Consider the following 26,174-nt stretch of genomic DNA (forward strand, 5'->3'; position numbering starts at 1 on the left):
TGCCAGGGGTACTGACAGGGCCCTCAAAGGCCTAAGGTAGAAGACAGGAGATACACAAACAACACACAATGCACAACAGACAAGTGACACGATGCACACGGGGACTGCTCTGCCCTGCACACCTCAGCACTGTGATCAAAAGTGAGACTTGGCTTTCATGGGGCCTAACGAGCCGTTTAATGAACGCCCCCCTCTCCAAACTGGACTCAAAAACCCCTCCCAGGAATTCCCAAACAAGCACCATGCCTTCATCCCCACTGTGGGTCGCAGCCCTCTACTTATCTCTCAGACATCTGGGGATGCCAGTCTGTGTCAGGTGCAAAGAAAGGCCACCTCGTCAGCTGGGAAGGTCCTGCTGGCACCGGGCTGGTGTCTCTCAGACAGCTAGATTAAAGAGAACCAAACATCAGGGCCTGATCTTGGCACCGCATTGGCCAAAACCCCACCACTCTGCTACTCACCGCGCTCCTAAGAAGGCCCGGCACCTCCTAACCCTGACCCTCTGCCACACGTGGAATGCATCTGCACCTGAAAGAAAGTTAGAACATATGTCAAACACCACCAGGATAACTCACAAGCTGCAAACACCTTATGTCAATCTAGGAATAGCATCTAGAGCCCAAGTACAGCCAACATTACAAATTCCCCCTCCCTATGGTTCGTCTTATTGCAGCAGGCCATGCGGCAGGGAAGAACAGCTCTGGCACAAATCTGTGCACACACCCGTGACACAGAAAGTGACAAACAGGGGGACATGAAACACGACACATCATGCTTGTGGTGAGGGTCTCGAGGGGAGAAGGCAAAAGGGACCCCAAAGACACACTAGGGAACACAGCACACCGGACAACAGGATACAGACCGGAGCTGTTCTGCACTGCCCGCCTGAAAGCTGCCATCAAAAGTAGAGCCTCTCCCTTTAGCTGTCCTAAAAGGCCTTTGGAGAAGATTGCTTTCCTCTCTGCTCATTTTTGAATCTGTCCCAAAAACTCCCAACCTGCTACTCCACCATCTCCAGGCTGTGGCCCCCGACTTATCTTTTGGATGATCGGTGAGGGGAATCCACGCTGCACCTGAAATGAGTCTGCCTTGGAGGGCTCTGTGATGGCCTGTGAGCCTCTCGGTCAGCTGCAATCAAGAAAACCAAAATCAAAGAGTGAGTCCAGAGTTATGTGGGCCAAATCCCTGCAAGTCAGCTACTTGCCCTCTCCTGAGTGTGCCTGGCTCCTTCAGGCTCCAGCTTCATCCTGATTCCAAGGCCTTCATTAGGAGTGGCACCTGGCTTAGAGAAAGGCAAAGTTAAATGGCATTCCCCTGAGTGCAGTGGATGACCTTGTGTGCTGTAAGACATGGGAATGCCTCTGCTAGGCTTCTGAGAAGCCTTGTGTGGGGGAGGCCTCAAATAAACAAATAAAGACCCTTTCTCACCCTGCTGCCTGCAAACTCCCTCCCAAGAACTCCTAACTGCTCACCCTCCCTCTCCCAATCACAATCCTCAACTCACCTGAAGCCTCAATCTCAAACATCATCTTGGACCTTGGGCGGATCCCTCTTGTGACATGATCAATCTGCTGAATAAAATGTTGTGCTTGACACAGCTTGGAATTTCAGGGAGTTGCACTCCTCAATTAAAAAAAAACAAAACAAAACAAAAAAAACCCAACAAAACCAATCCCAAAAACAAACAAAGAAAAAAAAACCAAACAAACAAAACCCACACAAACAATAAATCCCAAAACACCTAACTCCCCACAGAAACAAAAAAACCACAGAAAACATCAAAAAATCCAAAACCCCCACAAAAACCAACTAAAAACCCCAAAATGAAAACCAAAAAAAACCAAAAATTCCACCAAAAGAAATCCAACCAAAAAAACAACCAGAGCAAAACTAAAAATTACAAAAGCACCTTACCACTCCTAAACACAAAACCCAAAATCACAAACCTAAATACTCCCTGTATTCCATGCTGTTTTCTTCACAGAATCTTCCAAGCCTCTGTGCTTTAGATGCCCAGAAACACCTGCTGAAAAGATGCTGAGACGGGCTGAAAAAGCCTCTTCACTGAAATGAGGAGAGCTCTTAACCCAGCACATCCCAGAGAGGGAATGAAGCCCCTCAGCCACGGCTGGGGTTAATATACCCCTGATTGTGCCTGCCTCTCGTTCCCATGCCACCCAGGAAAAGGGAGGGGGCGAATCCCACCAAGCCCTCAGAACAGCTGCAGCTGTTTGGCTCCTCTGACTCACATTCAAGGGCAGTAAAGGGCTTGTTATAGAAGAAAACTCTTCAGAAAAGTAACAGTGCTTTCTTTTTTTGCAACAACTACTTGGAGCAGAAGAACAGAAAACTGGCAAGATATAAAACTTTGTGGTAAGGTTACATAGCTAGATCAATTGGGTAATTTGCTGTTACCTTACATAATTATTCTGTGTTTACCAAAAGCCATCTAATAAATTCACACCCAAAACTCCAGCAGCCCAGCTGGCCCTACCAAATCTCTATGTTTATGCATACAGTAAACAAAACCAAAATCCCAGTAATACCTATCAGAAGTCTGTGAAAGAAACCTCTTGAAATTGATCCTACCTCAAATACAAAACAACCCATGCAAAGTTAGCTTGACTCAATAAACAATTTACACAGAGCTAATAACACCAAGAAATAAAACAGCACACCATATACCACCAAAGAATATAATAGTGAAGAAAAAAGAAACCACTTTTTTTTTTTTTTTTAAAGCTTTTGCCAGGACTCCAACAACAACTTCTTCTCCTTCTGAAATGTCCCTTCTCCTTCCCAAATTCCTTACAACTTCTGAGTTTACATCCAAGCAAAAAGCAAAATTCGTGCACTTGTGCGTTCGATGCTCCTGCCAGATTCTCTGTTTCCCTCCACATCTTCTTACACTTTCAGTCTTCACTCTGTCCTGCCGTGATGAGTTTGACGGACGAATTGGTAAACGTTAAGAGAGGATTTCCCTGCCTCCCTCCCCAGAGCTGGTTTCCTTAGTGCATTTCACTCAATCCCAGGCCGGCAACGATGCACGCTCACCTCAAGCGTGCAAGGCTCACAGCTGCTCGGCTAAATGCGGCTGTAATCGGCTAAACTCGGCCATTGTCATCTGCATTCGGCTGGACTCGACCCTTCGGCACGGATCGCCTCGCTTCGGCCGAACTCGGAGCCGCTCTCTGCGCTCGGCGCGCCTCGGCTCGCTTCGGCCGAACTCGGAGCCGCTCTCTGCGCCCGGCGCGGCTCGGCTCGCTTCGGCCGAACTCGGAGCCGATCAGTGCGCCCGGCGCGGCTCGGCTCGCTTCGGCCGAACTCGGAGCCGATCAGTGCGCCCGGCGCGGCTCGGCTCGGCTCGCTTCGGCCGAACTCGGAGCCGATCAGTGCGCCCGGCGCGGCTCGGCTCGCTTCGGCCGAACTCGGAGCCGATCAGTGCGCCCGGCGCGGCTCGGCTCGCTTCGGCCGAACTCGGAGCCGCTCTCTGCGCTCGGCGCGCCTCGGCTCGCTTCGGTCGAACTCGGAGCCGCTCTCTGCGCCCGGCGCGGCTCGGCTCGCTACGGCCGAACTCGGAGCCGCTCTCTGCGCTCGGCGCGCCTCGGCTCGCTTCGGCCGAACTCGGAGCCTCTCTGTGCGCCCGGCGCGGCTCGGCTCGGCTCGCTTCGGCCGAACTCGGAGCCGCTCTCTGCGCCCGGCGCGGCTCGGCTCGCTTCGGTCGAACTCGGAGCCGCTCTCTGCGCCCGGCGCGGCTCGGCTCGCTTCGGCCGAACTCGGAGCCGCTCTCTGCGCTCGGCGCGGCTCGGCTCGCTTCGGCCGAACTCGGAGCCGATCAGTGCGCCCGGCGCGGCTCGGCTCGCTTCGGCCGAACTCGGAGCCGCTCTCTGCGCCCGGCGCGGCTCGGCTCGCTTCGGCCGAACTCGGAGCCGCTCTCTGCGCTCGGCGCGCCTCGGCTCGCTTCGGTCGAACTCGGAGCCGCTCTCTGCGCCCGGCGCGGCTCGGCTCGCTTCGGCCGAACTCGGAGCCGCTCTCTGCGCTCGGCGCGGCTCGGCTCGCTTCGGCCGAACTCGGAGCCGATCAGTGCGCCCGGCGCGGCTCGGCTCGCTTCGGCCGAACTCGGAGCCGCTCTCTGCGCCCGGCGCGGCTCGGCTCGCTTCGGCCGAACTCGGAGCCGATCAGTGCGCCCGGCGCGGCTCGGCTCGCTTCGGCCGAACTCGGAGCCGATCAGTGCGCCCGGCGCGGCTCGGCTCGCTTCGGCCGAACTCGGAGCCGCTCTCTGCGCTCGGCGCGCCTCGGCTCGCTTCGGTCGAACTCGGAGCCGCTCTCTGCGCCCGGCGCGGCTCGGCTCGCTTCGGCCGAACTCGGAGCCGATCAGTGCGCCCGGCGCGGCTCGGCTCGCTTCGGCCGAACTCGGAGCCGCTCTCTGCGCCCGGCGCGCCTCGGCTCGCTTCGGCCGAACTCGGAGCCGCTCTCTGCGCTCGGCGCGCCTCGGCTCGCTTCGGTCGAACTCGGAGCCGCTCTCTGCGCCCGGCGCGGCTCGGCTCGCTTCGGTCGAACTCGGAGCCGCTCTCTGCGCCCGGCGCGGCTCGGCTCGCTTCGGCCGAACTCGGAGCCGATCAGTGCGCCCGGCGCGGCTCGGCTCGCTTCGGCCGAACTCGGAGCCGCTCTCTGCGCCCGGCGCGCCTCGGCTCGCTTCGGCCGAACTCGGAGCCGATCAGTGCGCCCGGCGCGGCTCGGCTCGCTTCGGCCGAACTCGGAGCCGCTCTCTGCGCTCGGCGCGGCTCGGCTCGCTTCGGTCGAACTCGGAGCCACTCTCTGCGCGGTCCGGCTCGCCTCGGCCGAACTCGGAGCCGATCAGTGCGCTCGGCGCGCCTCGGCTCTCTTCGGCCGAACTCGGAGCCGCTCTCTGCCCTCGGCGCGGCTCGGCTCGCTTCGGCCCAACTCGGAGCCGCTCTCTCCGCGTTCGGCTGAGCTCGCCTCGGCTCGGCTCCCTGACGGCGGGCAAGCGGCGCCGCCTCACGTTAAACTCGCCCGGCTCGGGGCTCTCCCGCTGCCGCGTCCCGCGGGCGGCCCGGCCATCGCACGGACACGATCGGGAGCGCGGCGTGGCACAGGAGCTCATTGGGCAGTGACCGCACTCGCGCTAATTAGCGCGCACGAGAGCAGCGGGCTCGGTTCGGCTGAGCTCGGCTCCGTTCAGGCAGCCTCGCAAGCCTGGCCTCGGTTCGCTCGAGGCCGTCAGGTTCCGCCGGTCTCGCCTTGGTTCGGCCGAAGGAGGCGTCGTTCGCTCGTGTTTTTACAAATATCTTTCTATATTGACTGTATATTTCTATATTTAATTTTATACTTCTATAATACTTCCATTATTCCAAATAAAAACCCCGTCTCTAACCAAATAAATAAAAAAACCCTTCTTTTAAAGGATACTGAAATATTTTTTATTTATACTTTGTATAATTATACATTCATATTTTAATTTATCGTTTCTTTGGATGTATTGCATTAATAATGATATATATATAAAATTTTAAAATAGATTTAAATTATTATTTAAATTATGTATAATATCTACTGCTACAACTAATTTTTTCTGATATTTTAAATTTTTATATTTATCTGTATGTATTTATTATATATTTCTAAACTTAGATTTCTACCTTTATATTATTTGCATTTATAATTTTTACAATCAAAACACTGCCTATTGACCAATAAAGAAAACCCGCTTTATTTAAGTATTTTAAAAATATTTTCATGTTTATAATTTTCATATTTATATTTATAATTTGTTCAATATTACATGAGAACACACCTGCTCCTGCACCGCAGTGGGGCCCCCTCTCCTGGGGACCTTGGGGTGCCCCAACGGCATCAGAGCCCCGAGTCTTCACCCCCTTCTCCTCTATTTAGAAACTACACTGGAACTTTTTTCTGGAAATAAAGACATTACCTAAATCCTCTCCCCGTGTCCTAGACAGATGGATATTCAGTTATTAGTTGGCTGGGCAGCAGTTTCTTAAATAGAATGATAAACAAGATGTGAACATTTCAGCTACAAGCAAATAGGCAAATCTGAACAAGGTACTGGTGGGCGACCACTGAAGTTATTTTGAAGGAATTTTTTAAACAATAAAATATTGATACCACAAAAATAAAGCAAAAAGCTAACTACTGGCTAAGAAAAAATTAACTTTTGACAGCAACAACATTCCAACCACACAGGCTTTTTCCCGATGTCATACCTTATAACTACCTCTCTTGGGAATTCTCATCATGTATCCCAAAAGGAATAAATACCTCAGAGCGTCCTAAAGCAAAAAGTAGCACACATGAGCTCCTCACACTCCCGGGAGGCCTGCACAGCGTGCACTGAGTCTGCAACAAATTCTGCTCAGTGAGAGTCTGCAAACAAAGGTTCAATTGATGAATTGAACTGATTGTAAAGGGAGGTTTTCTAAGCACAGAAGCACAACAAAGAACAAGCAAAAACAATTCTTAAAAAAAACCTGCAAGTTTTATTTAGCATATATGCGACTGATTTCCACCCTGTGGCTTCTCACTTTGATTCGCGTCTGTAGGTTCAGGAAGATGACAATGCACACTCTGCCCTCCCTGAGCCCCCCACAGCAGCTGAGCGCTGCTCCGTGCGCTCAGATCGTCAGGAACTGGATTGCCCGCATGGACTGGAACTGCTCTGCTGCAGATTCAGGAGAGAGAGGCTGGCTGAGGCGTCGTCCCAATTCCATTTCTGTGTGACGAGAAGCGGTTTGTTCCCAACGGGTGCAACAATCCCCAGCTCGCTTCCGTGGTGAGTACCGATGGCACACAAATGGCAGCCTGAGGAAATCGTGTTCTGGGCTCTAAGTGGTCGGGACAGGGTCTGATTTTTTGTTTTGCATCTGTATGATGATTAGTACGACAGGGCCCTGATCGATGACATGGCAGCACAGAATTAAAAACTCCTCAATAGGATTACATCGACTTCTAGGAAAAGACAAAAGCCTAGGACCCTTCTGAAATCTATTTTTAATGCGAAGCACACGGATTGTCACTATGCTGTGCCTTCCAGCTTTTCAAAGCAGCTTACCTCTGAAGACCAGAAAACATTGATTTCTACAGAAACAATGGGCAACCCCCAGGCTAATCTCAGCGCTACTGTTTAATAGGGGATCTGCCAGCGTGCCAGTCCAGCTTCAAGTGTGCTTTATTTCAGTCTAACATCCCCTCAAAATTCTTCTCACATCTCCCAACCCTGACATCTTATTTTTCCCTAAAGCTTCTCATCATTAGCAATTTCCAAGTAACATGGTATTTTTACAACATTCAAAAATGTCATGCTGGACTGTGCTAGAGAGTAATTTGCAAATATAAGCTTAGCAAAGTTTGAATTGACTTGTCCAGAGAAAAAACCTACAAGTGAACACCTACACCTGCCTACAAAGAGCTAACAAGCCCCTGGCAGCTGCCAGCATCAAAGCACAGCGGATGTTTCTAATACAGGGTAAGGATAACAATATCACCTTTTGTTCTCTCCAGCTTGTTTTCCCTGCAGTCATATTTTGCTTCTTATGATTTTTTTAGTCTCTGCATCTTCTTGGACAGCACCGAGCCCGACGACAAGGATACGAGAGTCTTTCCCTGCCGTAGGGAGAGAACCAGGAAAACAGTTAAAATAAGAACAGGGTAGTTTGAAATTCATACTTCCAATGAGAAGCAGCGCCTAACAAACAGAACAAAAGTAAACAAAGCATGGTACCTCCCTGGGGACAGAAGACTTACAAACTCTCCAGGATTTACAATTCTAGCGACCAACCCCTTCAGGACGGCAGCCAAGTGTCCCATGAGGTGGTGCTGCACCAAAGAACCATCTGAGAGGTTCCAAAGAGTGAAACGCACAATATTTTGCAAAGCCGTAAAATCTTGCAAAATAACAAAAATACAATAGATGTAAACTACAGGGTAAGAGTACAAGTGTTCACTTTAAGAGCTGGAACCATCCAGGTGAGCACCTGATAACTGGATCCTCACCAGAGTTTGAACCCTTCAGGACACAGAAGGGTTTTCCCCAGAAATTTCACAGACTGAGTTTTGATACAAGTATACTTGCCAGACCCTCAGAAACATCACCCATTCTCCAGGTGTCTGGAGAGAACTGCAAATGGCTCTCACGTAGTTTGAGCTAGCTCTGTAAGGTCTCAGGGTGAATTTCACCAGATGCAACCAAACTGGGCAACTCCCAGTGGGACAGAAGGAACCCAAAGCTTGGGTTCGCAGAGCTGCAGCAAATACTGAGGAAACAAACATAACAGCGTAAAAAATAATAAACCATCCTTTTTTTTTCTCTTGCTTTTGTTTTTTTCTTATTCAGATCAGCATAGCAATTAAAGCGAAGGTGAAAAACTCGCCATTACTGAACATTTCATCATCTGTAGGCTGAGCATCCTTAGCACAGAGGACTCCAAAGTTAAAATTCACCGATCCCTGGGAAATAAAACCAAATATTGTATGATAAACAATCAAACAGCAGACGTAAAAATTTGTTTCCTCTAAGGACTTTCGGGTACGTATGTACCTTTGCATACATCCAACACATTGGAACATACACTTTATACCATCTCCTAATAAGTAAAAATTTACCTTTAAACTTTGATAGTACAGCATAAAATTATGAACTTAAATTGGTGATCTGTTATTATTAAGTTGGCGCCTAAAGTTATTTCTGCTGTCAGGTTCAAAAAAACATTAATTTTTTTTACTGGAATGAGCAATTGATTTCAAAGTCATCACAAGCCCACCAAAACACAAAGCAGTATTCACTGGATGGGTCTGTGAGCTAGAAGTAGTTAGGCTTGTACTTCCCTCTTGCTATTCCAGAACCAATAAATCCTGTCAACAAAACCAGGATCTATAGCCCACTGCTGTGAAAGATTCTACGAGGATGATGGTTTGATTTGTGTTTAGAAGTTTTGATTTGAAATGGCCAGTTCAATGGATAAAGACAGTTTAGGTAGTATTACATTGCTATTATTATTATTTCTATTATTATTTTTACTATTACTACTGCTATTGTTATCATCTGCTACTGGAAGAAACAAACCAGTAGTACCTATACTTAATTACTTTTATTTCCAGGAAATAATAAAGAAAAAGAACCAAACCAAAAAAAGTCACTTCCTACCTTTTATATCAAGGGATGAAAAATTTCTCTTGGGCTCTTCTCCAATTTATCAAGACTCATAGCACTGAAAGGCAAACAAAACAGTGCTTTATAGAAGGGCAAGTGCACATTTCAAGGCTGAACCACCAACTGATTGCAGTGACAGCAGTTACAACATGAATCCTTCCTAGAGCCTCTGTTAAATGGAATGTTCTGTGGAACTGCCGTTTCTTTCCCAAAACACTAACTTCCAACACTTCCTAATAATATTTTGTATTTTAAAACAAAAGAAGTTAGTGAGACTCTGTGCGGAGGTCAGGTTTAAATTTATTTCCTTCTAAAGCACAGAGCTCTGTTCCATCACCCTTCACTTCGGCTCTACACTGAATCGTGGTGAGCATTTGAGGAGTGCTCAATAATCAATTCTATTTCTCTCTTTTTCTAGCTCTCTCTATTCCTAAATCATTCCAGACAAGTCAAATGAAAAATGAAAAAAACAAGTTCAGCATCAAAGTCACACTTTTTCCCGTTGTCTGGTCAAGAACAGGCTCTAAATCCACTTACTGCTGCCTTCAACGATTCAGACTTGCAAAAGCATTCTTACATATTTTACAGGTTTATCATAAAACCCACAGAACGCAAGCTCTGAATTACAGGAAAAGGTACACAGGCAAATATCTAAAGGGATCACTTATTAGTAAATACATACCTTGGTAGAGATCGCACTGAGAACCTTTCTGAGGGACTCTAAGGGACGCATGTTTTCTGAGCACCCTATAAACAAGAAAAGCTAGGATATAGTACAGGACATCCCCACTTTTTCTACATATTCAAATAGTATTTTTAATAAAAACAATTCAGTTAAAAAAGAAGGAAGAAAACCAAGCTAATTTTACTCAGCTGTATTTACTGCCGATTTAGAGAAAAATCCCGGGCAGCGTCGGCCGTTGCGGCACACGTCGCGCCGGCAGCAGGGCCTGCCGGGAGTTGGAGTCTCGGGCTGGTAGCCACTCATGTGCCGCGATAGCCGTTGCGTCACACGCCGCGCCGGCAGCAGGGCCTGCCGGGAGTTGGAGTCTCGGGCTGACAGCCACGGCTCCGTCCCCCGCCACCGGGAGCTGCAGTCCCTCCCGGGCATCAAACGGGTCCTTCGCCCCAGGGCGGGGAAGGACCTGAGGCAGGACCGCTCCTCCCGAATGCCCTCTCTTTTCCCCTCCAACTCTTTTTCTTTTTTTAACGCTGTTTTTCACCCCTTTCCCTTCCCTTCCCTTCTGCTCTCCTGCTTTCTTTCCTTTCCTTTCCTTTCCTTTTTTTCCCCTTCCCTTTCCCTTTCTTTTTCTTGTATTTGTAATCTTGGTTTTCCTTCCTAGCTTTAGAATCAAAAAGCAGCAGTAGTAACTTTCAGGCTACCTGGGAGTAAAAAAAACCCCAAAACTATAATGATTGAAAGAAAACTATTTATTCCCTGGGAGCCTGAAATTTTCTACTGCTGCACATGACACAGAGCTTTTTATTCCTTCTTATATACAGTTGATATTTTATACTCGCTTTATACACCGCCCCCTGCCGTCTGCACCGGCGCTCTGCAGGCAGAGTGCTGCGGCGTCGTTCGGTTCTGTTTAAATAAACTCGGCTAAATTAGGCTTGGTTCGGCTAAGGTGTAAAATCGTTTCGGTTCGGCTTTTCGTCTAAATTCGGCTTTTCCGGCTCTTCGGCTGAACTCGGCCCGGTTGGGCTAAAGTCGGTCATATTCGGCTCTTTGTCTAAATGCGGCCAATGTCGGCTACAGTCGGCTATCGGTTACACTCGGCTATCATCGGCTCTTCGTCTCAAGTCGGCTGTGTTCGGCTACACTCGGCTCTTCGTCTCAAGTCGGCTGTGTTCGGCCACACTCGGCTCTTCGGTGAAACTCGGCTATTTTCGGCCACACTCGGCTCTTCGGTGAAACTCGGCTGTTTTCGGCTACACTCGGCTCTTCGGGGAAACTCGGCTGTTTTCGCCCACACTCGGCTCTTCGGCTCTTCGGAACTATTCGGCCCGGCTCGGCTCCCTCAGGGCGGGAAAGCGGCTGTCAGAGGACCCCGGCACAGCGAGGCGTTTCCCCACATGCCTGTCACAAACCCGCCGAAATACGCCCGCCCGCGGCGCCGCTGAGACCACAGCATGTGTCGGGTACACTTGAAACGTCACAGAAAATACCACCGGGGCCGCGCCGGGGTCGGTATTCCATGCAGGCAGTCCAGTGACACCCACCCCGGTCCTCCACTTCCCCGCCCTTTTCGCCGCCCTGTTGAGAAGGTCAACCAAAAGTCCGCGACATCCGCGACGCGCCACTCCCAAGGTGGCGGCCTCTCGGCGCAGGGCTGCAGTACCGCGCTCTGTCCACAAGGCGGCAGCACTGCCGCCCGCCCCAGCCGGGGGCGCAGCGCGCCTCGGGGCTGCGGGCAGGCAAGGTGGCAAAAAAGAACAGGGGCGACCCCCGCCGAAAACTGCTCTGAAATAAATGCCAAAAACCTGCCTCTTACCCCACCAGAATCAAACAAGGCCCCTTGCTTTAAAGCCATGTTTAAATAAATTTTTTATTTCCATTTTTCGTATTTATATTCACATGCATAGCTATAGTGGACATTGATGTAGCATGTAATTTATATAACATTATTCTATTTCTATTATTTATATTTACTTATATTTTGTGCTTTTATAAATATCTTTCCACATTGATTGCATATTCCTATGTCTAAAATTACATTTCTATCATGCTTTCACTATTTAAAATACAAATCCCATCCTAACTAAATAAATACAAAAAAGCTCTATTCTTTTAAACTACATTGAAATATTTTTATATTTATAGCGCTCATGACTATATTCACATTTATATTTGCAGTTTATACTTAAGTATTATATTAATCATTATGTATAACATGTATCCTATTCAAATAAGAGATAAATTATTTTCCTAATTATGTACCATATCTACTGGTACAACTTATTTTTTCTTACATTTTTAATTTTTATATTAACCTTCAGCTATTTATGATCTATTTCTATTCTTAGATTTCTACCTTTATATTATTTGTATTTATAATGTTTATACTAAAACACCTGCTTTTGCCAAATAAAAAAAAAAATCCCCTTTATTTTAAACTACTTAAAAAAACCTAGAGTATATCAATCTGGTATAACATATAACAAATGATAGATATGATAGATGTAAAATTGATATAAATATTGTAGTGTATTATAGGAAATAAATAAAAATCAATATGATCCATAACACAAGTAATACTGTATAAATGTTATATTTATGTTATTTTATATTTCAAATAATTTAACATTTCTTTATATATTTGCATATACTTGACAAACATTTCTATATTTATACTTGGGTTGCGATTTTTTTCTGGGTGTTTTCTGGGTTTTTTCTTGCCCATCTTCAGACTTTTTTCTGGTTTTCTTCTTGCCCATCTCAGAGGTTTTTTTTTGGGTTTTTTTCTGGGTTTTTTTCTTGCCCATCTTGGGTGATTTTCTGGGGTTTTTCTACGTTTTTTTCTTGCCCATCTGGGATTATTTTCTGGGGTTTTTTTCTCGTTGCTTTCTTGCCCATCCTGGGCTTTTTCTGGGTTTTTTTCTTGTCCATCATGTGGTTTTTTTCTGGTTTTTTCCTGCTCATCTTCGTCTGGTTTTCTGGGTTTTAAGCCAAAATCGGTACATATCATGTCAGTTCATGCAATACAACCCGGCTGGGGATTTCTTATTCTAAATTTAACAAGGAGTTGCAAAACCTGGAAAGCAAAAGTCACACACACAAGGTTAAATCCAGTCAGCATGCACTCACACACGCAGAAACGAGCAGACACAGACAGACACAGCCACGTGCTCTCACACACGCTCACACAATCTTTCCACTTAAATGCTCACTGCGGCCCTTACTCGAGATGCTGAAGAACGTGCTGTGACACATCTTCTGGCTGCCGCTCCTTGAGGTAAAATGGCAGATCCTGGGGAAATCAGCAGCCTCGGGGACCTGTGAGACGACAGGAAGGGTCAACGAGTGGCTATCTGACAGCTAGGACTTGTCTCCTCTCTGGACTGATAAATTTTCTACCCAAAATCCAATAGAAGACAGATGTATAGGTACATAGAACATAAGTCACCATAGGCAGATACAATACAAGCCAGGACTTGCAAAAATTCTCTGGAAGATGAATTCTTGCGCCCTATTCCCTTTCAGAAGAAGGAACCTACACAACTACTGCAGTCATCTGAGGAGGTGCATCTGAAAAAAAAGTTAGGACAACAGTCAGACGGTTCAATGATAACTGAAGAGCTCCAGATATCCTGTGTCCATCTACAAATCCCATCTAGAGTCCAACTACACCCCACACTGCACATTACAAATCCCCGGGCCCTCTCCTATTGCACCAGGCTATGCGGCAGGGCAGAGCAGCTCGGGCACAAATGTGTGCTGACAGCCGTGACACAGGATGGACAGGACAGGACAGACAACGGGGACACAACACAGACAGAAAATTCTAGGCAAGGAAAATGGCTGCAAGGACTGAGAGAATGCAAAAGGAGATGACCGAGTTCAAACTGATGGTGAGCTGATGAGGCTCAGAGAACCCCGAAGGAAGAAGATGATAACTGAATGATTTCTTCTAAGAACTGCAAAGATGGATGCCTAGGAATCCTACGGTCAGAATCCTCTACCTAACCTCATATTACGCCAAGTCCTAATCCACCAAAATGGATCCAGGTGGGGGCATAGCTGTCCATACAGCCCAGACCAAGACCTGACAAGACATCAGATGCGATGCTTCCAAAGACAGAAGAGAGTCTGACGCCTGTCTGAGCTCCCCAGTCAAAAGTTCTGTGGCCTGGGTGCCAGGCCAGGGAATGCAGAGATCACAGATGCTAACAATGATGCCAAGATTAATGACAGGCACCCCTAAGGTAAAAGACATGGGATACACAAACAACACACAATTCACAACAGACAAGTGACACGAGACACACCGGGACTGCTCTGCCCTGCTGCACACCTCAGCACTGTGATCAAAAGTGAGACTTGGCTTCTATGGGGCCTAAGGGGCCACTTCATTAACACCCCCCCACCTCCAAACTGGACTCAAAACCCCCTCCCTGTAATCCCCAAACCAGCACCGTGCTTTCAGCCCCTCTGTGGGTCACGGCCCTCTACTTATCTCTCATACAGCTGGGGATGCTGGTCCCTGTCAGGTGCAAAGAAAGGCCACCTCATCAGATGGGAAGGTCCTGCTGGCACCGGGCTGGTGTCTCTCAGACAGCTAGATTAAAGAGAACCAAACATCAGTGCCTGATCTTGGCACCGCATCGGCCAAAACCCCACCACTCTGCTACTCACCGCGCTCCTAAGAAGGCCCGACACCTCCTGACCCTGACCCTCTGCCACACGTGGAATGCGTCTGCACCTGAAAGAAAGTTAGAACACATGTCAAACATCACCAGGATAACTCACAAGCTGCAAACACCATATGTCAATCTAGGAACAACATCTAGAGCCCAAGTACAGCCCACATTACAAATTTCAACTCCCCAAGGCTCGTCCTATTGCAGCAGGCCATGCGGCAGGGCAGAACAGCTCCGGCAAAAAATGTGCGCACACACCCGTGACACAGAAAGTGACAAACAGGGGGGACATGAAACACGACACATCATGCTTGTGGTGAGGGCCTCGAGGGGAAAAGGCAAAAGGGACCCCAAAGACACACCAGGGAGCACGGCACACCGGACAACAGGACACAGATCGGAGCTGTTCTGCACTGCCCGCCTGAAAGCTGCCATCAAAAGTAGAGCCTCTCCCTTTAGCTGTCCTAAGAGGCCCTTGGAGAAGATTGCTTTCCCCTCTGCTCATTTTTGAATCTGTCCCAAGAACTCCCAATCTGCTACTCCGCCATCTCCAGACCGTGGCCCCCGACTTATCTTTTGGATGATCGGTGAGGGGAATCCACGCTGCACCTGAAATGAGTCTGCCTTGGAGGGCTCTGTGATGGCCTGTGAGCCTCTCGGTCAGCTGCAATAAAGAAAACCAAAACCAAAGTATGAGTCCAGAGTTATGTGGGCCAAATCCCTGCAAGTCAGCTACTTGCCCTCTCCTGAGTGTGCCTGGCTCCTTCAGGCTCCAGCTTCATCCTGATTCCAAGGCTGTGGCCTTCATTAGCAGTGGCACCTGGGTTACAGAAAGACAAAGTTAAATGGCATTCCTCTGAGTGCAGTGGATCACCTTGTATGCTGTAAGCCATGGGAATGCCTCTGCTAGGCTTCTGAACAGCCTTGTGTGGGGGGGCCCTCAAATAAACACCCTTTCTCACCCTGCTGCTTGCAAACCCGCTCCCAAGAAATCCTAAACTGGATACCTGATCACCCTCCCTCTCCCAGGCACCATCCTCAACTCACCTGAAGCCTCAATCTCAAACATCATCCTTGACACTGGGCAGATCCCTCTTGTGACACGACGAATCTGCTGAAAAATTGTTGTGCTTGAGAGCTGAGCAATAACAGCCAATTCTCTCCACTGCTCACGTTGACTGCTGGCATCCAGATTGACTTCCTGAAAAGAAAGACAAAGAACAGAGCTGTAACACACTCACCATACACACTTCTGCTGCAGAGACAAATGGGGCCTCACCGGCTCGGGGCAATCCCCTCGCCCGGGATGGGGCCCTCTGGCACACATTTAATCCATCTGAATCTGAAAAAAAAGTTAGGACAAGAGTCACACTGTGGCAGGATAACTGATGAGCTCCAGATGCCCTGTGCCCATCCACAGATCCCATCTAGTGTCCAACTACACCCCACATTACACATTCCAAGTCTCCAAGACTTCTCCTATCGCACCAGGCTGTGCAGCACGGCAGAGCAGCCCCATCCCAAATGTGTGCTGACACCCGTGACACAGGACAGACAGGACAGACAACAACAGGGGACACAACAGGAAAAGAAATCTCTTGGCAAGGAAAATGGCTGCAAGGACTGAGAGAATGCAAAAGGAGATGAGTGAGCTGAGACCGATGGTGAGCTGATGAGGCTCAGAAAACCCTGGGGGACGAAGATGATAACTGAATGATTAATTCCAAGAACAGCAAAGACGGATGCCTAGGAATCCTACAGTCAAAATCCTCTACCTAACCTCGTAATATTACAAGTCCTAATCCACCATAATGGATCCAGGTGGGGCACAGCTGTCCATACAGCTCAGAACAAGACCTGAAAAGACATCTGACTGGATGCTTCCAAAGAGAGAAGAGAGTCTGATGCCTGTCTGAGCTCGCGAGTCAAAAGCTCTGTGTCCCGGGTGCCAGACCAGGGAATGCAGAGATTACAGACGCTAACAATGATGCCAGGGGTACTGACAGGGCCCTCAAAGGCCTAAGGTAGAAGACAGGAGATACACAAACAACACACAATGCACAACAGACAAGTGACACGATGCACACGGGGACTGCTCTGCCCTGCACACCTCAGCACTGTGATCAAAAGTGAGACTTGGCTTTCATGGGGCCTAACGAGCCGTTTAATGAACGCCCCCCTCTCCAAACTGGACTCAAAAACCCCTCCCAGGAATTCCCAAACAAGCACCATGCCTTCATCCCCACTGTGGGTCGCAGCCCTCTACTTATCTCTCAGACATCTGGGGATGCCAGTCTGTGTCAGGTGCAAAGAAAGGCCACCTCGTCAGCTGGGAAGGTCCTGCTGGCACCGGGCTGGTGTCTCTCAGACAGCTAGATTAAAGAGAACCAAACATCAGGGCCTGATCTTGGCACCGCATTGGCCAAAACCCCACCACTCTGCTACTCACCGCGCTCCTAAGAAGGCCCGGCACCTCCTAACCCTGACCCTCTGCCACACGTGGAATGCATCTGCACCTGAAAGACAGTTAGAACATATGTCAAACACCACCAGGGTTACTCACAAGCTGCAAACACCTTATGTCAATCTAGGAATAGCATCTAGAGCCCAAGTACAGCCAACATTACAAATTCCCCCTCCCTATGGTTCGTCTTATTGCAGCAGGCCATGCGGCAGGGAAGAACAGCTCTGGCACAAATCTGTGCACACACCCGTGACACAGAAAGTGACAAACAGGGGGACATGAAACACGACACATCATGCTTGTGGTGAGGGTCTCGAGGGGAGAAGGCAAAAGGGACCCCAAAGACACACTAGGGAACACAGCACACCGGACAACAGGATACAGACCGGAGCTGTTCTGCACTGCCCGCCTGAAAGCTGCCATCAAAAGTAGAGCCTCTCCCTTTAGCTGTCCTAAAAGGCCTTTGGAGAAGATTGCTTTCCTCTCTGCTCATTTTTGAATCTGTCCCAAAAACTCCCAACCTGCTACTCCACCATCTCCAGGCTGTGGCCCCCGACTTATCTTTTGGATGATCGGTGAGGGGAATCCACGCTGCACCTGAAATGAGTCTGCCTTGGAGGGCTCTGTGATGGCCTGTGAGCCTCTCGGTCAGCTGCAATCAAGAAAACCAAAATCAAAGAGTGAGTCCAGAGTTATGTGGGCCAAATCCCTGCAAGTCAGCTACTTGCCCTCTCCTGAGTGTGCCTGGCTCCTTCAGGCTCCAGCTTCATCCTGATTCCAAGGCTGTGGCCTTTATTAGCAGTGGCACCTGGGTTACAGAAAGACAAAGTTAAGTGGCTCTGAGTGCAGTGGATCACCTTGTATGCTGTAAGCCATGGGAATGCCTCTGCTAGGCTTCTGAGACACCTTGGGAGGGGCTCTCAAATAAACAAATAAAGACCCTTTCTCACCCTGCTGCCTGCAAACCCCCTCTCAAGAACTCCTAACTGGATGCCTGCTCACCCTCCCTCTCCCAGTAACCATCCTCAACTCACCTGAAGCCTCAATCTCAAACATCATCCTTGACACTGGGCAGATCCCTCTTGTGACACGATGAATCTGCTGCGAAATTGTTGTGCTTGAGAGCTGAGCAATAACAACCAATTCTCTCCACTGCTCACGTTGACTGCTGGCATCCAGATTTACTTCCTAAAAGAAAGACAAAGAACAGCAGTGTAACAGAGTCAGTTGAGAGGTGTAACAGAGTCTGCTGCAGAGGCAAATGGGGCCTCACCTACTCAGGAGAATCCCCACACCTGGCATGGGGCCCTCTGGCACACATTTAATCCATCTGAACCTGAAAAAAAAGTTAGGACAAGAGTCACACTGTGGCAGGATAACTGATGAGCTCCAGATATGATGGGCCCATCTACAAATCCCATCTAGAGTCCAACTACACCCCACATTACAAACTCCAAGTCCCTGGGACTTCTCCTATCGCACCAGGCTGTGCAGCAGGGCAGAGCAGCTCCGGCACAAATGTGTGCTGAGAGCCATGACACAGGATAGGACAGACAACGGGGACACAACAGGAACAGAAATCTCTTGGCAAGGAAAACGGCTACAAGGACTGAGAGAATGCAAAAGGAGATGAGTGAGCTGAGACCGATGGTGAGCTGATGAGGCTCAGAGAACTCTGAAGGAAGAAGATGATGACTGAATGATTAATTCCAAGAACAGCAAAGACGGATGCCTAGGAATCCTACAGTCAAAATCCTCTACCTAACCTCGTAATATTACAAGTCCTAATCCACCATAATGGATCCAGGTGGGGCACAGCTGTCCATACAGCTCAGAACAAGACCTGAAAAGACATCTGACTGGATGCTTCCAAAGAGAGAAGAGAGTCTGATGCCTGTCTGAGCTCGCGAGTCAAAAGCTCTGTGTCCCGGGTGCCAGACCAGGGAATGCAGAGATTACAGACGCTAACAATGATGCCAGGGGTACTGACAGGGCCCTCAAAGGCCTAAGGTAGAAGACAGGAGATACACAAACAACACACAATGCACAACAGACAAGTGACACGATGCACACGGGGACTGCTCTGCCCTGCACACCTCAGCACTGTGATCAAAAGTGAGACTTGGCTTTCATGGGGCCTAACGAGCCGTTTAATGAACGCCCCCCTCTCCAAACTGGACTCAAAAACCCCTCCCAGGAATTCCCAAACAAGCACCATGCCTTCATCCCCACTGTGGGTCGCAGCCCTCTACTTATCTCTCAGACATCTGGGGATGCCAGTCTGTGTCAGGTGCAAAGAAAGGCCACCTCGTCAGCTGGGAAGGTCCTGCTGGCACCGGGCTGGTGTCTCTCAGACAGCTAGATTAAAGAGAACCAAACATCAGGGCCTGATCTTGGCACCGCATTGGCCAAAACCCCACCACTCTGCTACTCACCGCGCTCCTAAGAAGGCCCGGCACCTCCTAACCCTGACCCTCTGCCACACGTGGAATGCATCTGCACCTGAAAGAAAGTTAGAACATATGTCAAACACCACCAGGATAACTCACAAGCTGCAAACACCTTATGTCAATCTAGGAATAGCATCTAGAGCCCAAGTACAGCCAACATTACAAATTCCCCCTCCCTATGGTTCGTCTTATTGCAGCAGGCCATGCGGCAGGGAAGAACAGCTCTGGCACAAATCTGTGCACACACCCGTGACACAGAAAGTGACAAACAGGGGGACATGAAACACGACACATCATGCTTGTGGTGAGGGTCTCGAGGGGAGAAGGCAAAAGGGACCCCAAAGACACACTAGGGAACACAGCACACCGGACAACAGGATACAGACCGGAGCTGTTCTGCACTGCCCGCCTGAAAGCTGCCATCAAAAGTAGAGCCTCTCCCTTTAGCTGTCCTAAAAGGCCTTTGGAGAAGATTGCTTTCCTCTCTGCTCATTTTTGAATCTGTCCCAAAAACTCCCAACCTGCTACTCCACCATCTCCAGGCTGTGGCCCCCGACTTATCTTTTGGATGATCGGTGAGGGGAATCCACGCTGCACCTGAAATGAGTCTGCCTTGGAGGGCTCTGTGATGGCCTGTGAGCCTCTCGGTCAGCTGCAATCAAGAAAACCAAAATCAAAGAGTGAGTCCAGAGTTATGTGGGCCAAATCCCTGCAAGTCAGCTACTTGCCCTCTCCTGAGTGTGCCTGGCTCCTTCAGGCTCCAGCTTCATCCTGATTCCAAGGCCTTCATTAGGAGTGGCACCTGGCTTAGAGAAAGGCAAAGTTAAATGGCATTCCCCTGAGTGCAGTGGATGACCTTGTGTGCTGTAAGACATGGGAATGCCTCTGCTAGGCTTCTGAGAAGCCTTGTGTGGGGGAGGCCTCAAATAAACAAATAAAGACCCTTTCTCACCCTGCTGCCTGCAAACTCCCTCCCAAGAACTCCTAACTGCTCACCCTCCCTCTCCCAATCACAATCCTCAACTCACCTGAAGCCTCAATCTCAAACATCATCTTGGACCTTGGGCGGATCCCTCTTGTGACATGATCAATCTGCTGAATAAAATGTTGTGCTTGACACAGCTTGGAATTTCAGGGAGTTGCACTCCTCAATTAAAAAAAAACAAAACAAAACAAAAAAAACCCAACAAAACCAATCCCAAAAACAAACAAAGAAAAAAAAACCAAACAAACAAAACCCACACAAACAATAAATCCCAAAACACCTAACTCCCCACAGAAACAAAAAAACCACAGAAAACATCAAAAAATCCAAAACCCCCACAAAAACCAACTAAAAACCCCAAAATGAAAACCAAAAAAAACCAAAAATTCCACCAAAAGAAATCCAACCAAAAAAACAACCAGAGCAAAACTAAAAATTACAAAAGCACCTTACCACTCCTAAACACAAAACCCAAAATCACAAACCTAAATACTCCCTGTATTCCATGCTGTTTTCTTCACAGAATCTTCCAAGCCTCTGTGCTTTAGATGCCCAGAAACACCTGCTGAAAAGATGCTGAGACGGGCTGAAAAAGCCTCTTCACTGAAATGAGGAGAGCTCTTAACCCAGCACATCCCAGAGAGGGAATGAAGCCCCTCAGCCACGGCTGGGGTTAATATACCCCTGATTGTGCCTGCCTCTCGTTCCCATGCCACCCAGGAAAAGGGAGGGGGCGAATCCCACCAAGCCCTCAGAACAGCTGCAGCTGTTTGGCTCCTCTGACTCACATTCAAGGGCAGTAAAGGGCTTGTTATAGAAGAAAACTCTTCAGAAAAGTAACAGTGCTTTCTTTTTTTGCAACAACTACTTGGAGCAGAAGAACAGAAAACTGGCAAGATATAAAACTTTGTGGTAAGCTTACATAGCTAGATCAATTGGGTAATTTGCTGTTACCTTACATAATTATTCTGTGTTTACCAAAAGCCATCTAATAAATTCACACCCAAAACTCCAGCAGCCCAGCTGGCCCTACCAAATCTCTATGTTTATGCATACAGTAAACAAAACCAAAATCCCAGTAATACCTATCAGAAGTCTGTGAAAGAAACCTCTTGAAATTGATCCTACCTCAAATACAAAACAACCCATGCAAAGTTAGCTTGACTCAATAAACAATTTACACAGAGCTAATAACACCAAGAAATAAAACAGCACACCATATACCACCAAAGAATATAATAGTGAAGAAAAAAGAAACCACTTTTTTTTTTTTTTTAAAGCTTTTGCCAGGACTCCAACAACAACTTCTTCTCCTTCTGAAATGTCCCTTCTCCTTCCCAAATTCCTTACAACTTCTGAGTTTACATCCAAGCAAAAAGCAAAATTCGTGCACTTGTGCGTTCGATGCTCCTGCCAGATTCTCTGTTTCCCTCCACATCTTCTTACACTTTCAGTCTTCACTCTGTCCTGCCGTGATGAGTTTGACGGACGAATTGGTAAACGTTAAGAGAGGATTTCCCTGCCTCCCTCCCCAGAGCTGGTTTCCTTAGTGCATTTCACTCAATCCCAGGCCGGCAACGATGCACGCTCACCTCAAGCGTGCAAGGCTCACAGCTGCTCGGCTAAATGCGGCTGTAATCGGCTAAACTCGGCCATTGTCATCTGCATTCGGCTGGACTCGACCCTTCGGCACGGATCGCCTCGCTTCGGCCGAACTCGGAGCCGCTCTCTGCGCTCGGCGCGCCTCGGCTCGCTTCGGCCGAACTCGGAGCCGCTCTCTGCGCCCGGCGCGGCTCGGCTCGCTTCGGCCGAACTCGGAGCCGATCAGTGCGCCCGGCGCGGCTCGGCTCGCTTCGGCCGAACTCGGAGCCGATCAGTGCGCCCGGCGCGGCTCGGCTCGCTTCGGCCGAACTCGGAGCCGATCAGTGCGCCCGGCGCGGCTCGGCTCGCTTCGGCCGAACTCGGAGCCGCTCTCTGCGCTCGGCGCGCCTCGGCTCGCTTCGGTCGAACTCGGAGCCGCTCTCTGCGCCCGGCGCGGCTCGGCTCGCTTCGGCCGAACTCGGAGCCGATCAGTGCGCCCGGCGCGGCTCGGCTCGCTTCGGCCGAACTCGGAGCCTCTCTGTGCGCCCGGCGCGGCTCGGCTCGGCTCGCTTCGGCCGAACTCGGAGCCGCTCTCTGCGCCCGGCGCGGCTCGGCTCGCTTCGGTCGAACTCGGAGCCGCTCTCTGCGCCCGGCGCGCCTCGGCTCGCTTCGGCCGAACTCGGAGCCGATCAGTGCGCCCGGCGCGGCTCGGCTCGCTTCGGCCGAACTCGGAGCCGCTCTCTGCGCCCGGCGCGGCTCGGCTCGCTTCGGCCGAACTCGGAGCCGCTCTCTGCGCTCGGCGCGGCTCGGCTCGCTTCGGCCGAACTCGGAGCCGATCAGTGCGCCCGGCGCGGCTCGGCTCGCTTCGGCCGAACTCGGAGCCGATCAGTGCGCCCGGCGCGGCTCGGCTCGCTTCGGCCGAACTCGGAGCCTCTCTGTGCGCCCGGCGCGGCTCGGCTCGGCTCGCTTCGGCCGAACTCGGAGCCGCTCTCTGCGCCCGGCGCGGCTCGGCTCGCTTCGGTCGAACTCGGAGCCGCTCTCTGCGCCCGGCGCGCCTCGGCTCGCTTCGGCCGAACTCGGAGCCGATCAGTGCGCCCGGCGCGGCTCGGCTCGCTTCGGCCGAACTCGGAGCCGCTCTCTGCGCCCGGCGCGGCTCGGCTCGCTTCGGCCGAACTCGGAGCCGCTCTCTGCGCTCGGCGCGGCTCGGCTCGCTTCGGCCGAACTCGGAGCCGATCAGTGCGCCCGGCGCGGCTCGGCTCGCTTCGGCCGAACTCGGAGCCGATCAGTGCGCCCGGCGCGGCTCGGCTCGCTTCGGCCGAACTCGGAGCCGATCAGTGCGCCCGGCGCGGCTCGGCTCGCTTCGGCCGAACTCGGAGCCTCTCTGTGCGCCCGGCGCGGCTCGGCTCGGCTCGCTTCGGCCGAACTCGGAGCCGCTCTCTGCGCCCGGCGCGGCTCGGCTCGCTTCGGTCGAACTCGGAGCCGCTCTCTGCGCCCGGCGCGCCTCGGCTCGCTTCGGCCGAACTCGGAGCCGATCAGTGCGCCCGGCGCGGCTCGGCTCGCTTCGGCCGAACTCGGAGCCGCTCTCTGCGCCCGGCGCGGCTCGGCTCGCTTCGGCCGAACTCGGAGCCGCTCTCTGCGCTCGGCGCGGCTCGGCTCGCTTCGGCCGAACTCGGAGCCGATCAGTGCGCCCGGCGCGGCTCGGCTCGCTTCGGCCGAACTCGGAGCCGATCAGTGCGCCCGGCGCGGCTCGGCTCGCTTCGGCCGAACTCGGAGCCGATCAGTGCGCCCGGCGCGGCTCGGCTCGCTTCGGCCGAACTCGGAGCCGATCAGTGCGCCCGGCGCGGCTCGGCTCGCTTCGGCCGAACTCGGAGCCGCTCTCTGCGCTCGGCGCGCCTCGGCTCGCTTCGGTCGAACTCGGAGCCGCTCTCTGCGCCCGGCGCGGCTCGGCTCGCTTCGGCCGAACTCGGAGCCGATCAGTGCGCCCGGCGCGGCTCGGCTCGCTTCGGCCGAACTCGGAGCCGCTCTCTGCGCCCGGCGCGGCTCGGCTCGCTTCGGCCGAACTCGGAGCCGCTCTCTGCGCTCGGCGCGCCTCGGCTCGCTTCGGTCGAACTCGGAGCCGCTCTCTGCGCCCGGCGCGGCTCGGCTCGCTTCGGTCGAACTCGGAGCCGCTCTCTGCGCCCGGCGCGGCTCGGCTCGCTTCGGCCGAACTCGGAGCCGATCAGTGCGCCCGGCGCGGCTCGGCTCGCTTCGGCCGAACTCGGAGCCGCTCTCTGCGCCCGGCGCGGCTCGGCTCGCTTCGGCCGAACTCGGAGCCGATCAGTGCGCCCGGCGCGGCCCGGCTCGCCTCGGCCGAACTCGGAGCCGATCAGTGCGCCCGGCGCGGCTCGGCTCGCTTCGGCCGAACTCGGAGCCGCTCTCTGCGCTCGGCGCGGCTCGGCTCGCTTCGGTCGAACTCGGAGCCACTCTCTGCGCGGCCCGGCTCGCCTCGGCCGAACTCGGAGCCGATCAGTGCGCTCGGCGCGGCTCGGCTCTCTTCGGCCGAACTCGGAGCCGCTCTCTGCCCTCGGCGCGGCTCGGCTCGCTTCGGCCCAACTCGGAGCCGCTCTCTCCGCGTTCGGCTGAGCTCGCCTCGGCTCGGCTCCCTGACGGCGGGCAAGCGGCGCCGCCTCACGTTAAACTCGCCCGGCTCGGGGCTCTCCTGCTGCCGCGTCCCGCGGGCGGCCCGGCCATCGCACGGACACGATCGGGAGCGCGGCGTGGCACAGGAGCTCATTGGGCAGTGACCGCACTCGCGCTAATTAGCGCGCACGAGAGCAGCGGGCTTGGTTCGGCTGAGCTCGGCTCCGTTCAGGCAGCCTCGCAAGCCTGGCCTCGGTTCGCTCGAGGCCGTCAGGTTCCGCCGGTCTCGCCTTGGTTCGGCCGAAGGAGGCGTCGTTCGCTCGTGTTTTTACAAATATCTTTCTATATTGACTGTATATTTCTATATTTAATTTTATACTTCTATAATACTTCCATTATTCCAAATAAAAACCCCGTCTCTAACCAAATAAATAAAAAAACCCTTCTTTTAAAGGATACTGAAATATTTTTTATTTATACTTTGTATAATTATACATTCATATTTTAATTTATCGTTTCTTTGGATGTATTGCATTAATAATGATATATATATAAAATTTTAAAATAGATTTAAATTATTATTTAAATTATGTATAATATCTACTGCTACAACTAATTTTTTCTGATATTTTAAATTTTTATATTTATCTGTATGTATTTATTATATATTTCTAAACTTAGATTTCTACCTTTATATTATTTGCATTTATAATTTTTACAATCAAAACACTGCCTATTGACCAATAAAGAAAACCCGCTTTATTTAAGTATTTTAAAAATATTTTCATGTTTATAATTTTCATATTTATATTTATAATTTGTTCAATATTACATGAGAACACACCTGCTCCTGCACCGCAGTGGGGCCCCCTCTCCTGGGGACCTTGGGGTGCCCCAACGGCATCAGAGCCCCGAGTCTTCACCCCCTTCTCCTCTATTTAGAAACTACACTGGAACTTTTTTCTGGAAATAAAGACATTACCTAAATCCTCTCCCCGTGTCCTAGACAGATGGATATTCAGTTATTAGTTGGCTGGGCAGCAGTTTCTTAAATAGAATGATAAACAAGATGTGAACATTTCAGCTACAAGCAAATAGGCAAATCTGAACAAGGTACTGGTGGGCGACCACTGAAGTTATTTTGAAGGAATTTTTTAAACAATAAAATATTGATACCACAAAAATAAAGCAAAAAGCTAACTACTGGCTAAGAAAAAATTAACTTTTGACAGCAACAACATTCCAACCACACAGGCTTTTTCCCGATGTCATACCTTATAACTACCTCTCTTGGGAATTCTCATCATGTATCCCAAAAGGAATAAATACCTCAGAGCGTCCTAAAGCAAAAAGTAGCACACATGAGCTCCTCACACTCCCGGGAGGCCTGCACAGCGTGCACTGAGTCTGCAACAAATTCTGCTCAGTGAGAGTCTGCAAACAAAGGTTCAATTGATGAATTGACCTGATTGTAAAGGGAGGTTTTCTAAGCACAGAAGCACAACAAAGAACAAGCAAAAACAA

At 50.6% G+C, this 26,174-nt stretch overlaps 2 long non-coding RNA genes across 2 annotated transcripts; both read right to left on the bottom strand.

Moving 5' to 3' along the window:
* Window positions 1–6,495: 6,495 nt before the first annotated feature.
* On the bottom strand, window positions 6,496–8,376 carry LOC132075005 (uncharacterized). The gene is made up of 2 exons (XR_009418692.1): window positions 7,524–8,376; window positions 6,496–6,929 (listed from the first exon to the last, which is right to left on the bottom strand). It is a non-coding gene; the product is annotated as an uncharacterized LOC132075005 (long non-coding RNA).
* A 32-nt stretch (window positions 8,377–8,408) lies between these two features.
* On the bottom strand, window positions 8,409–10,115 carry LOC132075006 (uncharacterized). Its single transcript, XR_009418693.1, has 3 exons — window positions 9,870–10,115; window positions 9,182–9,245; window positions 8,409–8,484 (listed from the first exon to the last, which is right to left on the bottom strand). It is a non-coding gene; the product is annotated as an uncharacterized LOC132075006 (long non-coding RNA).
* Between the last annotated feature and the right edge of the window lie 16,059 nt (window positions 10,116–26,174).

The sequence above is a fragment of the Ammospiza nelsoni genome, chromosome 6 (genome assembly GCF_027579445.1).
Source record: "Ammospiza nelsoni isolate bAmmNel1 chromosome 6, bAmmNel1.pri, whole genome shotgun sequence".
Taxonomy (NCBI): domain Eukaryota; kingdom Metazoa; phylum Chordata; class Aves; order Passeriformes; family Passerellidae; genus Ammospiza; species Ammospiza nelsoni.